Source organism: Peromyscus californicus, unplaced genomic scaffold, assembly GCF_007827085.1.
Source record: "Peromyscus californicus insignis strain IS unplaced genomic scaffold, ASM782708v3 Scaffold_17__1_contigs__length_78620276, whole genome shotgun sequence".
Lineage (NCBI taxonomy): Eukaryota > Metazoa > Chordata > Mammalia > Rodentia > Cricetidae > Peromyscus > Peromyscus californicus.
The window spans coordinates 50146923-50163337 of NW_026294469.1; positions in this window are offsets into that span (position 1 = coordinate 50146923).

The window sequence follows — 16415 nt, forward strand, 5'->3', positions numbered from 1 at the left end:
CGTGTCAAAGTTATCTACTGGGCAAAGAAACTGCCCTTTCCTCAATTGCTGACACTATGCTCTCCAAACTGGACAAACAGGATACAAAATAAGGCAACTGCTGAACTTTACCAAGACAATGTAGGACAATCCTTCAAAATTCCTGCTTCACAGGAAAGTTTGTTGGATATTTTAGGCCCATAGGATGAAGATGGATGTCCCAACATTACAGAGGAACCCTGGGGTGACTGTCCAGGCAGCCAGATGTCTCTATCATTTCTTATTTTTGGAATTTGTTTGCTCTGCACTTCCTGTTTACTCAGGTAATATTAAATCCTTCTCGGGTCTCTGATGGGGCTGAAGATTAGATAGTTATAGTTACAGTTTTCTTTAGTTATGATAGAAAGTAATTAGGTACAAAACTTTGGATTCACCAAGATAAGATAGATAATACATACTTTCTCTGACTTTGTCAAATACTAATGGACTGGACATTGTAAATGTATTTCTTACTTGATAATTTTTTTTTTGTTTTTTCAAGACAGGGTTTCTCTGTGTAGCTTTGCGCCTTTCCTGGAACTCACTTTGTAGACCAGGCTAGCCTTGAACTCACAGAGATCCGCCTGCCTCTGCCTCCCGAGTGCTGGGATTAAAGGTGTGTGCCACCACTGCCCAACTGATAATTGTTCTTATTATATATAGTTTTACTATGTTAGAGTTAAAAACCTTTCTTTTTATTTAGACAAAAAGGGGGAAATGTTATGGGAGAATTTTTCATAAAATCCTACCATTCCACTGTGCCAATAAAGCTACTTTGAATCAAAGGATGGAGTCATCGATTGGCTGACCAGAATTAGCCATAGAGTTCATGGAGGACTGAAGAGGTCTGCTAGAGAGGACAGGAAGAGAGAAGAGAGGATTTCTGGGTCTAGTGGTTCTGGGGATGGGGAACGTGGAGACAGGGTCAACCAATCGACCCTCTGCTGTCCTTGGATTTATCAGGTCTTTATTTCAATGTCTGGCTCCTGAGTCTTTGTTACACTGGAACAATTTAGATATTCGTTACAAACCTGTACACTGCCTCCTAGTCACCTGATGTCTCTAGACCGCAATAGTCCGAAGACTCTAAATTCTGTGTATCACTGTGCTCACAGTATCACTTAGGGCAGATGACGAAGTAAACAGATTTGTAGAGTATGAGGAGGAATTTTCTTGCGTGAGAATGTTTACAGCGGAAATTGGGACAGGAGAATGGGCAAGAGCAGGAAAAGTTAAAACTGAAGGGGGTAGGGGGCTGGAGTAGAGCAGAAGGGGCTGGGATGACGCAGGGGCCCATGAAGTATTTATTGCTCACAAGGTCTAGGTCCCAGTCCCAGCTTAGCTGGGGGCTGCTGAGGAGCCTGAGAGTAGGCTCTGTCCCCTGGGCCCTGGTTTCCCCTTGGAACAGAAGGAAGGCAGGGCCAGCATTCACTCTCTGCCTTTCCTGCTTTGTTGGGTTTCTCACCACCCTCCTGGCTGGTCGAGGGTACGGATGCTGATCTGCAGAAGGGCTCAGACTGGCTGGGAGCTAGTCCGTCTTTGGACCTTTGCAGCACCCAGCTCTGGAGTTGTGGAAGGACACGCCGTTGTCTCTCGATCCACTAGGACAAGGAGGGTCACTGGCAAAGACGTCAAGTTAGAAAGTCTCTGTGACCTTGAGTGAGTCATGTCCCCTCCCTTCTCCTCTTTACCCCTCCTCCTCTTCCCCCTAGCAGTTGCCTGCCCTCCTTTCGGGAGGCCAGCTGCCTTGGCCTCCGGCCAGGACTGAGGCTGAGCGTTGTTGAGGTTGCTGGAGGCAGGAGTGTCTGCAGAGTGCAAGAATGTTTCCACTCTGCTGAAAGGAAGGCAACAAGGCCCTCTGGGTTTCTTCCCCACTGGGCCAGAGGGCTCGCCTCCTCTTCCCTCAAACTGTAGGAGCCCCTCTGCCAGCTTTGTTTGTGTCTGAACAGATATGAACCCTGACACCGTTGGGGCGACACAGAGGTGCCGGGCTCTTAGCCTGAACTCAGGGCCCTGGGCCCTTGAGGCCCTTACAAACCTGAAGTCTGAGCCAGGTGCCAAGGATCTGTGAACGGTGGGCATTTTTCTCCTTATGGCTTTAGGAAATAGTGCAAAGAAAGTGGAATACAGGCAGATCTTAAAGTATCGCTGAAGGCCGTGGGTTCGAGAAGGCCCCCCGCCACCTCCCCAGGGTGGTATCTGCAAGCCCTTTGCAGGTTCTCTGAAGCGAAAGATGTCTGCTTGTGTGCAAGCTGACTAATGAATGGGAGGAAACATTGTATCATTGTATTGTTTTTATAACAGGCTGGAGCCCGAGATGAAACACTGTTCTAGGTATGTGAACTGTACTTTCACCCTTTACAGGACAGTTTAGAGCTGTGTGTACTAGGGATAAGGGAGATGGAGCATATGGCAAGTTAGAGAGATAATATGACATCCATACCATGAGCTCTGACTCCAGGAAGCAGAGGCTCAAAACGGTAATAGGCTTCCACAACTGGACTCTTGCTTCTTTCTCCCATTTAAAAAAAAAAAAAAAATCGAAACCGGGTGATCCAAGGCTTTGTTTGAGCAGAGGTCATGCGCCGTCCCTTCTGTGTGGCCCTCATGGTCCAAAGCAGTGTCCATCAGATGCACATTCAGGAAGCAAGATCAAAACAAAGACAGCAGAAGTATGGAGGGACAAAGAAAGCCAAGACCGAGGAGTCGCAGGAGCTGTCTGGGATGGCTGTGCCCCCATTTCATTGGCTAGAATTACTCACATGACTATACTCTAGGGCAGAGGAAGATGGGAAATGCTTCTGTTGTTTTTTGTTTGTTTGTTTGTTTGTTTGTTTGTTGAGACAGGGTTTCTCTGTGTAGCCCTGTCTCAGAATACACTCCATAGACTAGGCTGGCCTAGGACTCAGAGAACCGCCTACCTCTGCCTCCTGAGTGCTGGGATTAAAGGTGTGTGCCACCACTGTCCGGCTGTTTATGGTATTCGACTAAGGCCACAAGACCGTCTTTGTGGGAAGAGAGGTGGCTACTGAAAGACAATCTCTTCCACAGATAGTGTTTCCAATAGCTTTCTGCCGTAAAGCCCACGAGTTTCTGATCGTCAGACTCCTGTCACTAGAGGGAAGGTCTGAGGCTTGCCCTCGACTAGTACCTGACTGGAAGGGTATGCATGAGAGAGCTGAGAGAAGACAGAGCAGGGCCTCAGGGAGAAGGCCGCAACAGGAGAGGGCAGCCTCTCCAGTCTCCACGCTGACTGAGTGCCACCCCAGTACGGAGGCCTCGCGCGCGCTGTGCTTGCGAGCTCAGCAATCACACCCTTGCCTTCCTGGGCTGCAGTGAGACGTTCCCTTAAGGCAGACGATCTGTGGAAAGTACACATCTCCATATCTATGTGAACATGAAGGTGACGCTCTTGTCCACTACTGTCGCAGAATTCCCTGGAGTCACCTGCAGTTCATTCTGGAATCGGCTTAAATGGTTTTCTTTGCCTGCCATCACCTTGGGAACCACGGTGGCCCTCTTGGCCGCACACCTGTTTTTCTTCTGAGAAACCGCCCCTCCTCCATCCCGGATCCAGTACAGGAGGTCCTGGTAGGGTGACTCTACCCTTTCTTCTCAGTGTGGTGGGCACCGTGCCCAGGTCTAGCTGGTCAGAGTCATAGTGATGGAATCCAGGATCAGATCACAATCCAGCCTAGGCATTCTGAGACCTGGGAGACTGGGTCTTTTGCTCAAGTCCTTAGGGGGTAGAGACAAGGGAATCTTTTCTACTGGGAGCACATGCTGATGATATGCTAATGCTAGTCTGGGATTGCTGGTGGCTGTTTTTGTTACCATAGAGAGAATTTGGCTGAGAACAAGGAAAGGCTGGGATATTACTCAGTGGCAGAGTGGAGGTCTAGCATGTGTGAGGCCCCCATTACTGGTGTGTACGGAGCCAGCAGACCCTTAATGACATCACTTGGGCCTTTGGGTCTAGCCATTCCTGATGCTGAAACACCTCTGGATTCTCTGGTGACCAGTCAATAATCCTCTTATCTGTTTAAGTCGAGTTAAGTGGGGTTTTCATCACTCCACACTTGCAAATGAAAACGTCCCGATGTGCCAACAGAGACAGAGTCCTGTCTGAAAGCAGATAGAAGAATGTTGGACTCCTGAGAGTTGTGGGGGAAATGGGTATGTTAGCTAGTGTAGGTTGAGAATGAGCATGTGAGCTGAGTGTCCACAATGTGTGTGAGTGTTCGTGCTGTGTGGAAGTTGTACGACTGCGTGTGACTGTGTGTCTGAGTGTGTGTCTGGAGGGATTTGTGTGAGACGTTAGTGGAGCACGAGTGTGACAATCAGTGTATCTGAGGGTGTGTGAGACTCTTTTCACAGAACTAGGATGACCTTTAGAAAACATGCAGGCCCTGCAGAGGATCCCACAGCTCTTAAGACAAGCCTAAGCCCTGGACAGGTGGAATCCCTTCTTCTTGGGGCCTCTTGGAACTTCTTCTGTCCTCAGTCCCCTCCTCTGTCTTCCATGCGGGCAACAGCTGGTCATCGCCGCCGCCCCTGGCTTCTGCTGACAGACAGCTGCAAACAGAAGCCGCTCCTGTAATCGGGTGGCTCTGCCCTAAGGAAGAAACACGTACTGCCACGGCCCGGGAGCCTGGAAATGGTGGGAGTGGAGCTGCCCTGGGGCCCGGGACAGAGAGAATGCTGACAGGAGCAGCCCTTGTGAAACCTTTTCCTGACAATGACGGGCCTGAAAATCCCCAGGCCTCAGTTTTCAACTACCAAGGTCATGGGCTCCTTTGCCGAGAGATGCAGTCTTTGGAGGCTGGCAATGTGCTCTCTGCTGCCATCTACTGGGCACTTTCCTCTTGCGGCTGTGGCGAGAAGCCAGACTGACTGCCCTGGGCCAAAGCAGCTTCCTCCACCTTTTGGCCATCCCAGGCAGCACGTGGGTTGGGATGGGGCTTCCCAGGGTTGAGAACCCGGCTTACTCATTGTAGCTCTTGACATTTGCTCGATGTAGCTGTCCCCACCTCAGGGCAACATGACCAGAATGACAGACCAACCTGCTTCCGTGGGTTTCCAGACTCCTCCACCGGTAGGATTGTGCTGAGCTGGCCCACGCCTGGTGGAAGATGACAGGGCCATAGACACCTAAGCGCCTGGACATCATTAACCTCCAGACAGAAGACAACACCAAAGTTCAGATAATTGCCCTCGGCACAGAAACGTGTCCGTACCTTTCTCCTCCACTCTCTGTCCTCACGGTCCTTCCAGCTCTCTCCACCCGACTCCTAACCTAGGGTCCCACACCACAGCCTCTCCCCTCCCCCAGCTACTCTTGTAGAAATAGAAACATCCCCTGCTGCTGCCAACCCCTGCCACATACGACCTGTTTCTGTCTTCTTAGGTCTGGGCAGATACTCCCTCTGCAACTGAACCTTCTCACTCCTGGCTTCTGCGGGGCATCTCTCTGCCGACCTTTGACCTGAGCTTGAGCTCAGGTGGCCACACTCTTGACTCCACAGGCCTCAGGGCCCTTCTCCTACGCTGCCCACTGTTTCTGCCTCAGTGACATTCAGGAACTCTGTGAGCCTCAGGAACTGTAAATCTCATTTCTGAATGAGATGACTTGGTTTGCTATCCTCTGCTCTAATACACTGTGTATCTCTCATCTGTGGGTCCCCAGGGTTATCCCAGCTCCATTCCTGCCTGCTGGAGCCCTATAGGCATGGATGGCTTTCAGGCTGGTGCCTTCCAGAGAACTCAGGAGCTATGTGATGGACGTTTCATCTGCTTTATACCCACAGTGCATGGCAGGGTTCTGGCAAATGGCATATGGCTGGCTCTTGGTAAACGCTCACACAAAATAAGCAGCTTGATCAGACCAATATGTTCCTGTCATGAGTAACAAGAATTTTCCCAGTGTGCATTCTGTCCAGGAATTTGCTAAATGCAATAGAAAAGTCCTTACCCAGTCCTCAGACTGTTCAGGTGGGCAAGACTCCTATGAGACCCATTTTCCAGGGGAGGGATCTGGGAGCCAGATGGTAAGTGACGTTAAGCTCTTGTGTTTCCAGTGTCCTGGACCACAGCCGTGCACACCCTTGCTTATGTGACGTTCTCTGCCCACCCCCCCACCATCCTACCTCTCTCTTTCCCCTACCATCCTTGTCTGGGCCAAAGGTCTTCCCTCTGCCCTCACTCCAGGCTTTGCCCAGGGCCACAGGAGTTAGGGTGGGTCTGCAGCAGATGCCAGGGGCCCAGGTGCCAGGGCAGCTGAGCAATGGAGGAGAGGAGAGGCACACCCATGCTCTCCCATTTGGCTAAACAAGCGTCAACAGGCCCATCGTGCCTCTCAAAGCTCAGGTTCCTAAAGCGAGCTTGGAATGAAGGGAGAAGCGTCGGCAGAGGCAGAGACTCAGAACCCAAAGCAATCACGGGCCTGTTTTTTTGACCCTGGGCCTTGCCCTTGTTTCCATGTCCCTGTGTTGGCAACGAGAAATCTCTGCCCCTCAGAGTCCTGGGGAGGATGGGACAGGCTTGGCACGAGAAGGCATCCAATGAACTGTCGAGGGTGAGGGCACGTGATGAGATGGTCAGTAGCTTGGTTGAGAGGCTGGGAGGAGGGAGAGAACAGGGAACCTGGTTCAGGCACAGGTTTTTCTGGTTAGGGAGCTAGTGTAGCCTGGGAGGGGAGCTGTAGCCTCTGGGAGAGGGGGAGCTGCCTTGCTATCCCAGAAGGGCTGCTGACTCATGGTCCTCCTCTTTCTTGTCTTAATTACTTTCTTTGTGCTTACGAAAGCGGCACATACTCATTGTACAGAGAAGGCAAGCAGCTCCTCATGTTTGTGCTCCCAGACTTAACTGCTGTTGACATTTGGGCTATGTTCTTCCAGTTCTTTCTTTCTCCTTTTTTAGGCACTGTGTAGCCCTGGCTGTCCTGGAACTCGCTGTGTAGACCAGGTTAACCTTGAACTTGCAGAGAGATCTGTCTGATTCTGCCTGCCGAGTGCTGGGATCAAAGGTGTGCGCCACCATACCCTGTCCAGTTTTCTTTTGGTGAACATGTGTCTCTTCTCTAAGGAAAGAAACCTGCTCCTTAAGGATGGTGTAAATCTGTGCAGAACAGTGGACAGCTTACTCCCTTCTTCACCCTCCTGGAATTATGGCTGTTCAGTGAAAGGATGAACGGTGCTGGTGGTGGCACTGGTTACCGAGTGGAAAGGTCACGGTCACGACAGAACCCACTGTTAGTGTTTAGAGCTTTATTAGGAGGGAAAAAAAGGGGAGGGAGGGAAAGAGAGGAGGGCCAGTCCTGGTGGGGGAGGGAAGCGGGGAGCAGAGAACAGAGAGAGAGGGTGCGGGTTTACCTCCGGCTTTTTTTTTTTTTTTGGTTTTTCGAGACAGGGTTTCTCTGTGTAGCTTTGCGCCTCTCCTGGAACTCACTTGGTAGCCCAGGCTGGCCTCGAACTCACAGAGATCCGCCTGGCTCTGCCTCCCAAGTGCTGGGATTAAAGGCGTGCGCCACCACTGCCCGGCTACCTCCGGCTTTTTAAGGTGGGGATTGTGTGACCACGTGGTGGTACGTAGTCACGGTGGGTACCTAGTCACCATCACCCATTGATGATGTAAGATGAAAGACCCCGAGGAGTGAGGGCAGGATCCTAACATTCAGAGCTCTGGGGGATGCTGTATGAATAGCTTTGTCTGTTCATATCCACAAGTGGGCCTGAAGGACTGAGGGGGTGGTTAGGACTCCAGACACAAAGGCCAAGAGTGCCCTGGTTCAAGTCCCAGCCTCCAGCTTAGCCTCACCCAGCCTTTCCTCCTTCCTCCAGGAAGTAGGAATCATGACAGCCAGTCTTCAAGGTATGGCTGAGACAATTAAGGATGCTGAGTTCAGCACCCTGTCTGGCTCATCAAGGCTGAGCTGTTCTTAGAGACACACAAGGAAGCCTCCACTTCATTCCAGGCACATTCTCCTCTTGGATAATATGGGAGAGATTAGTCACAGGGATTCTGAAACTCACCCCGAAGATGAGAAGTTGGCATCTTGAGTCACAGAACCATCAGTTGCATGAGCGTGGGAGGAGAGGAATTAAGATTTCCCAGGCTGAATGGAAGTTCCTGCAGCCTGGTCTGCAGCAACCCACAGTTGCTGAGCTTGTGGGCACCAGTGGTGATGGGTTCTGAGGGAGGCTGGTCAGTCCACCTGGGGCTATTCCCTCTCTCTACCCAACCACCACTGACATGGGGGGAGGGGCGGTGCTGAGACTCAAACCCGGGATCTTAGGCGTGTTACACCTCCCCCCTCCATCTACCCTCAACCCCCACCCCAGCTCTCTGCTGTAAAACCTCCCACGTAGCCTCAAGGTTTCCCACCCCACCCCACCCTGCCCCCTTTTTAAATCCAGATCTCATGTAGTCTATCCTGGGCTGGAGTTGTTAGGAAACTGGGGCTGGCCTTGAACTCCTGATTCTCCTGCATCCTAGGATTACCAGAGATCTTTACCAAGCTTCCTGTTTTTTATTTGTTTTCTGAGACAAGGTGTCTCAGTATGGCCCTGGCTATCCTTGAACTCAGAGATCCGTCTGCCTCCTAAATGCTGGGATTAAAGATGTGGGCCACCCTGCCCAAAACCCCTTCCAACTTTCTTAGCCTAAGTGAAGGCATGGGAATCTGCCATTTGAAGACAGGCCCAGGGAAGGGTGGGGGATACCACCCCTGTTTACCTCTGGCAGCTTGCATCCCTTGAGGCTCGAGGCTCTGCCCTGCGCGCGCGCGCGCACACACACACACACACACACACACACACACACACACACACACACACAACAAAGAAGCAAATAAACAAATAGCATCAAGCCCAAACTTAACTCAGGGCTGGTTTCTTTTTCTTTTCTTTTGGTTTTTCAAGGCAGAGTTTCTCTGTGTAACCCTAGCTGTCCTGGAACTCATTCTGTAGACCAGGCTGGCCTGGAACTCACAGAGATCCACCTGCCTCTTGCCTCCTGAGCCCTGGGATTAAAGGTGTGGGGCCACCACCAACCTGGCATTTTTTTTGTTGTTTTGAGACAGGATTTCTCTGTGTAGTCTTGGCTCTGTGTAGTCTTGGCTGTCCTGTAACTCGCTCTGTAGACCAGGCTAGCCTCGAACTCAGAGATCCGCCTGCCTCGACCTCCCAAGTGCTGGGATTAAAGGCGTGTGCCACCACGCCCGGCAGAAAGTACAGTTTAAAATGCAAAACCAGCCGGGCGGTGGTGGCGCACGCCTTTAATCCCAGCACTCGGGAGGCAGAGCCAGGAGGATCTCTGTGAGTTCGAGGCCAGCCCGGGCTACCAAGTGAGTCCCAGGAAAGGCGCAAAGCTACACAGAGAAACCCTGTCTCGAAAAACCAAAAAAAAAAAAAAAAAAAAAGAAAGTACAGTTTAAAATGCAAAACCAGCCGGGCGGTGGTGGCGCACGCCTTTAATCCCAGCACTCGGGAGGCAGAGCCAGGCGGATCTCTGTGAGTTCGAGGCCAGCCTGGGCTACCAAGTGAGTTCCAGGACAGGCGCAAAGCTACACAGAGAAACCCTGTCTCGAAAAACCAAAAAAAAAAAAATAAAATAAAAATAAAAATAAATAAAATGCAAAACCTTCTTCAAAAACAGCAGCCACAAGGAAGCCCATTTTCCCTGAACCGACCACAAGAGGGCGCCCTGTGCCCCAGCCCGAGTTTTCAAGTTTCCAGGAGCAACCGCATTCCTTCTCTTAGTAAGCAAAGACCCTCCACCTGGGAGGAGCTTGGGTCTGGGGCACTGTTTCCTGGGCTGCCAATCCGGTTTTCTTTCTTTCCAGGACAGATGCCCGTGTCATGGCACTTAGGGATGCTTATGAAATTGTTACAGCTTAAGGACAAGTATGAGGGGTGGTCTCAGCTACAGGGGCTGAATGCAGAGTGCAAGCTGGGATCACCTTCACAGCAGGATTTCCCTGGCTGCTTTCGAAGGCTGGACCAGCACCAGGCATACTGTGCCCACAGAAGATTCTGAGTGGTGTTAAAGTGAATACAGATCTCTAAACAAACCAGGGTGTGGTGGCGCACGCCTTTAATCCCAGCACTCAGGAGGCAGAGGCTGGCAGATCTCTGTGAGTTCAAGGCCACTCTGGTCAACAGAGAGAGTCCCAGACAGCCAGGGCTATGTAGAGAAACTCTGTCTCACCACCACCTGTACCACCACCCCAAAAACCTAAGCGATAAAGAGGGGTACCTCTGGGATCCTACTTGCTGTTCTTCCCACCTACCCCTCTACCTGGTGTAGCTGGAGAATTTCTCTCCAGCTCCTGCCAAGTCTCGCCAGTCACGGAGCCCACTTATAAAATAAACACACAGACTCTTACATTATTTAAACTGCTTGGCCATTAGCTTAGGCCTATCATTGTCTAGCTCTTACTCTTATATTTAGCCCATTTCTATTAATCTATACTTTGCCACGTGGCTCGTGGCTTACTGGTACCTTACATCTTGCTTCTCATGGCAGCGGCTGGCTGGTCTCTCCCTCCCTCAGCCTTCCACTTCCCAGAATTCTCCTCCCTCCTTGTCCCGCCTATACTTCCTGCCTGGCCACTGGCCAATCAGTGTTTTATTTATACAGAACGATATCCACAGCAACCTGGAGACCTTGCAAATCTCGGGTCACAGTATGTGACAGTGACCTGCTGGCGGTTAGCTGGTAATCAGTGGAAGCTCTTTCAGAAGGAACTATGGCAAGGATAAAGGCTCAGTCCTTGAGAAGATTGTGACATCCAGCTGGATACTGTTTCAAAGCTGAAAGCACAGACATATGGCAGGAGGCGCCCTTGGCCCATCTCTGTTAGGCACCTAAGTGGCTGGCAAGATCCTGGAGCCTCAGACCCCTCTTCAGGAAAGGTGCTCAGGCCTTTCTCTCAGCTTGTTCTGGGGCACAGAAGATCCATGTCGGTGTCCCTTGGCACCTGGGAATGACCACGTCAAAGGGCTTTTTGTAGTCTAAACACAGAGGTTTGGGGAAATTGCATGAGGCATGTGACTGTCTTGAGTGTCCCCGCACCAAGTGTCATGGTGCATACCTATAACCCCAGCGCTTGGGTTCAGTCATATTTATATGTATATTTCTGTGCAAGTGCTCATGGACGCTAGAAGATGGTGTAGAATCTTCCAGAGCCACATCCCTGAATCTCCCAACATGGGTTCTGGGAACTGAAACCATGTTCACGGGAACATCAAGTGCTCTTAACCACTGAGCCATTTCTGCAGCCCAGCCCCAGCCCTTGGAGACTGAAGAAAGGACCATTGCAAGTTCAAGGCCAGCCTGGGCTGCATGGTGGGGCTACATATGAGACCCTATCTCAAAAGAGAGAGAGAGAGAGAGAGAGAGAGAGAGAGAGAGAGAGAGAGAAGAAGAAGAAGAAGAAGAAGAAGAAGAAGAAGAAGAAGAAGAAGAAGAACAAGAACAAGAAGAACAAGAAGAAGAAGAACAAGAAGAAGAAGAACAACAAGAAGAAGAAGAACAAGAACAACAAGAAGAAGAAGAACAAGAAGGAGAACAAGAAGAAGAAGAAGAAGAAGAAGAAGAAGAAGAAGAAGAAGAAGAAGAAGAACAAGAAGAAGAACAAGAAGAAGAACAAGAAGAAGAACAAGAAGAAGAAGAAGAAGAAGAAGAAGAAGAAGAAGAAGAAGAAGAAGAAGAAGAAGAAGAAGAAGATCCTCATAAGTTAGCTTTGTGGCCTGGGGTACAGCTGAGTTGTCATTGCCGAGCTGGGCTTATGGCCTGAGGTCACTCAGAATCACATACCCGTGTGAACATTTGATTTTAGATCGTATTTTCTGGAAAGGAAGGAGAGGGATTGCCATGTGTTAGATCCCAACTCCTCTGTGGCCCTTACTTAACCTTAAGGGTCCCCATCCCCCCACAAGCCTCTACAAGGACATACTTTGAGACATGGCCTGGAAGCATCCGGAGACACCAAGAATGTGATGGGCAGCCCAGATGTGGCTCCTGGTTGCTGTCTGTACTGATCTCTGGAAGTGTCTGGCAAGTGGAGGCACTTGGGGGTTACAGCAGTGAATACTGGGTTATTCTTTCTCACCCCCATACTCCCAGGAAGAAACAGGACACGAAGCAAAGGTACAGCACTTTATTAATGTGGAAGAACACAGAGAGGAAGGCTTGCTGTTCTCCTCAATGGGAAAGCCACGGGGGGAGGGGGGCCCAGGGGGAGCCTGAGGCAGCCAGGTGGGGCACAATATGATGGTGGGATTGTAAGCATTGGCTGGATTCTAGTGTCACAACCCAACCCTTGAGTGTGGCCTGAGGGTGTCTTAACCTCTTTCAGCCTTGGGCTCTTTGTGTGCTGCTTCACTGGGCGGTGTGAGCACCGAGCGATGCTGTGAGTGTGTAACCTAGGGCCTGACAGATGGTAAAGAGCCAGAGAGTGGGGTCAGCAACAGCCTCAGAGTAAGAGCAGGGGGGGGGGTCTCTCTTCAGAAATGTCTCCTGGATGCTTGCTAAGAGCATAGCTTGCATGTCCCTGGGAACTAGCTGATCTCTGGAGATGTGATGCCACAACCAAAAAATGAGGGTTGTGGAGCTATGGGCAGTCGCCACCTCTACCAACTCACTGACTGTCCCTTTGGGACAGTTAAAGGAGAGTTCTAAGGTGCATGAGTGTGTGTGTATGTGTGTGTGCGCGCGCACGTGCATAAATGTGTGCAAGGGGTTAGTGTCCTCTCTCACTCTCCATCTTGTGATTTTTTTTTTTTTTTTTTTTTTTTGAGACAGGGTTTCTCTGTGTAGCTTTGCGCCTTTCCTGGAACTCACTTGGTAGCCCAGGCTGGCCTCGAACTCACAGAGATCCGCCTGGCTCTGCCTCCCGAGTGCTGGGATTAAAGGCGTGCGCCACCACCGCCCGGCTCCATCTTGTGATTTTGAGATAGTGTTTCTCACTAAACCTGGAGCTCCAGACTGGCTGACTGCAGAACTCCGGGGTCCTCCTGTCTCTCCCCACCAGCCAGGGTACCACACCTGGCTTTCTGCATAGGCCCTGGGCGCCCGAACTCAGCACTTTACTGAATGGGCCATCTCCCTAGCCCCCAAAGTTCTAGTTTTCCCCTCACATTTATTTATTTTTATTGTGTGTGAGCATGCTTGCTGCACATAGCACGCCATACGTGTGGAGGTCAGAGGACCGTTTTCAGGAGTCGGTTTTCTTCTTCCTTCACGTGGGCTCCGGTTTGATTTGACAGAGCGCCTTTCCTGACAAGCCACCTCATCTCCTCAGCCCAAGTCCCAGTTTAATGCCTGGATTTCATGAAGGATTTTTAACATTCATCCAGTCAGCGTCCCATACACGTAACTGGAGAGGCAGTCTTTTTATTTTTAATTTTTGTAATTGTTGCTTCACCTTCCTCCCCTCAAGATAGGGTTTCATTTCACAAGACTGGCCTCAGACACACCATTTAGCCAAGGGTGGCTGTAACTTCTGATCCTCCTGCCTCTCCCTTCCATGTGCTGGGATTACAGGCATGTACAACCACACCTGATTTGTGCTAGGCATGGAACCCTGGGATTCACACACTCTAGACAGGCCCTCTACCAACTGAACTATATCCTGGCTCTAGATCTTTTTGGTTTTTTTTTGGAGACAGGATCTCACTATGCAGAAACATGTAGCACTATGTAACTCTGGCTGTCCTGGAACTCACTATGTAGACCAGGCTGGCCTCAAACTACATTTTTGTTTTGTTTTGTTCTTCGAGACAGGGTTTCTCTGTGTAGTTTTGGTGCCTGTCCTGGATCTCGCTCTGTAAACCAGGCTGGCCTTGAACACACAGAGATCTGCCTGCCTCTGCCTCCTGAGTGCTGGCATTGAAGGCGTGTGCCACCACCGCCTGGCTCAAAGCAGTTTTTTTTTTTTTTAAGCACAGCAAACAGAGATTTATTAAGGAAAAATGAGAAAGAACTCTCAAGGGTTGGAAGGCAGGGAGCTCTAAGGGAGGAGTACTTGGCCCTACTTTTCCTTTTGGCTCAGACGTTCAAGGCCAGGGGCCACGGAACTTGAAACCTATCCTGGTTCTGCTGTTTGCTGTCTAGGTGAACTGGCACTGGTTTGGACCTAAAGAAAAGCCAACGGTAAGCCGAGGAAGCATCTCTGGCAAGAGATGAATGAGGCTGAAGCATGTCAGAGGCTCAAAAGAATTGGGCAGAAAGAATTTTGGTAGAAGTGTGTAGAAACAGGAAGGCAGAGCGATTCCTGCTCAGTGTCTGGGCAATCAGTGTTCTTGCAGTGCGCAGGACTACCACCAGGGGGCGGTCCAAATCTTGTATTTTCCTACCTCGAACGCGCTCTTCCTGCGGCTGCGGCACTCCAAATCCAACGGAGAGGAATGGTTTTGAGTTTACCTAACTGATCTAATAAAATTTTAAAATAAATTTGTGTATGGCTTTCTGAATAATGTGGATACGGGCCTGTGGCCCCTCCTTGCCATAAGGCCTGCAGGGAAGGAATGCGGAGGGTCAGGGTGGAGGGGGAGGCTGCCTCAGAGTCCTGCTTCAACCTCTGCGACTTGGGACAAGTTTCTCAAGAGTGAGGCAGTTCTGAGGTTCCCACATCCAGCCTCCTGGGGGATGTTACAAAATGCCGACCCAGTGGAAAGAAAAGCAATACAAAGGTCACAAAGGATGTCCCGAGCGAGGCCTCTTACCTCCAGTGTGCCGCCTTCTCCTCCCTCATCCCAGGGAGGAAATGCCAGGATGGGAAGGAGGCAGATCCCGCTGTTAAGCCTTGACCTCAAGAACAGTATTTCCAGGAATCCCCATCTTAGCATCCAAGGGATTCCTGGGAAAACTGGACCGTGAGGACAAGGTGGGAGAGGGAAGCCTTCAGCACGTGCCACACCCCTAGGGACCGGGCACTTTTCTCTGCATCCAGCCCTAGCTCTGGCAGCCAGTGTGGGGTGCTGCAGCGTCCCGCCCTGGGAAGAGCAACTAGAGCTTGGAGTGGCTTGGAAAGTACCTTCCCTGTGGTCAAAGGCCAGCCTGCTGATGTTGATCAGAACTGATCAGAAAACATCTGGGACCAGTGTCCCCTCACCCGCCCCATTGCCATAGGCCACAAGTGCTCTGGCCAGGAGGGTGAGTTTAAGCCAGTTTGGGTGAAGTCAGTTCCCACGCTCTGGCATCTTTCTCACTGGTGACCAGCGGGTCACTTAAACTCTGGGCCTTGCTTGTAAAGTGCCATCAAATAGCACCTACTGGGTGAGGAGCCAGCATGCAGAAGAAATCGAGGCCACCGGCCTCTTACAAGTGTGTGGTCCTGACTCTGTCACTACAGCAGAGAGTACACAGGACCAGAGTGGAGTGTGTTCTGTTCTCCTACACTCTCCCACTCCCCGGTCCCATAGTCTCACAGGGGATAAGAAGTTGGACCCCAGCTCAGCACGTCCACGTGTGACCTAAGGCCAGCCACTTAACTAAGACTTAGTTTTCTCCTCCGTGAAGTGGGTCACCTTCTTCTGACCAGGCGTGGGAGGTTAACTATCACTGGGTGGATCCCAGTGGCTCTCCTCTGCTGCCCCTTGCGTCTCCGAGGCCTCTAGGACAGGGTAGACATTTGTGACATGCCTGGGCTGGTTTAGCCAATAGCACAGAGCCAGGGTTAGAGGCTCAGAGAGTGAGGACTTTGACCCCAAGCCCAACAGGGATGTGCAACATTTTGACATTGCCACATGATGGTGTCATCTACCATGTGTGGGGCTGCCAGGAGCCTGGGCCGCTCCCTCCGGGATGGAAGAGCTGTTAGGGATTGTCTGATGGTCTCCGGAGATGAACGGGTTTTAGTCCAGAGTCATTTGTAGTGGGGATTCGAGTCAGCAGTGTTGAGAAGGAATCTGAGGGTGTGCCGGAACCCTCCCAGAACGGATAGATGCCGTGATTTGTTAGCAGTGTGTTCTTTGGGCTCAGGAAGAGAAAGTGGAGGCAGGGTGTCGGTACCGGCCGCCACTGAACGGACCAGCGCCCACTGGTGCAGCGCGAGCCGAGGACCGTCACCACGGACCGCTGACGGGGAGCCTAGGGACAACCTATAGGGCCTGTCACCCCACGTCAACACTTACCACGCATGTCCCGGAGATGGCTGCAGAACAACTTCTCTCTTCCTGAGCTACAGTGCTTCATCTCAGACTCCCAACTGACCAGAGATGCAGCACTGCACCCCAGGCCGGGAGACAGGCGCTCCGCGCTCACGCTGCCACCGTCCTCCTGGGCAGGAGAAGGCGTGTGGGCGGGTCCCGTGGCCTCCTGTCCGTCCCGTCCCGTTCTTCCCTTGCCCTGGAGCCCTCTGCGACTGAAATGTCCACTTGCATTTCCTTTTTCTT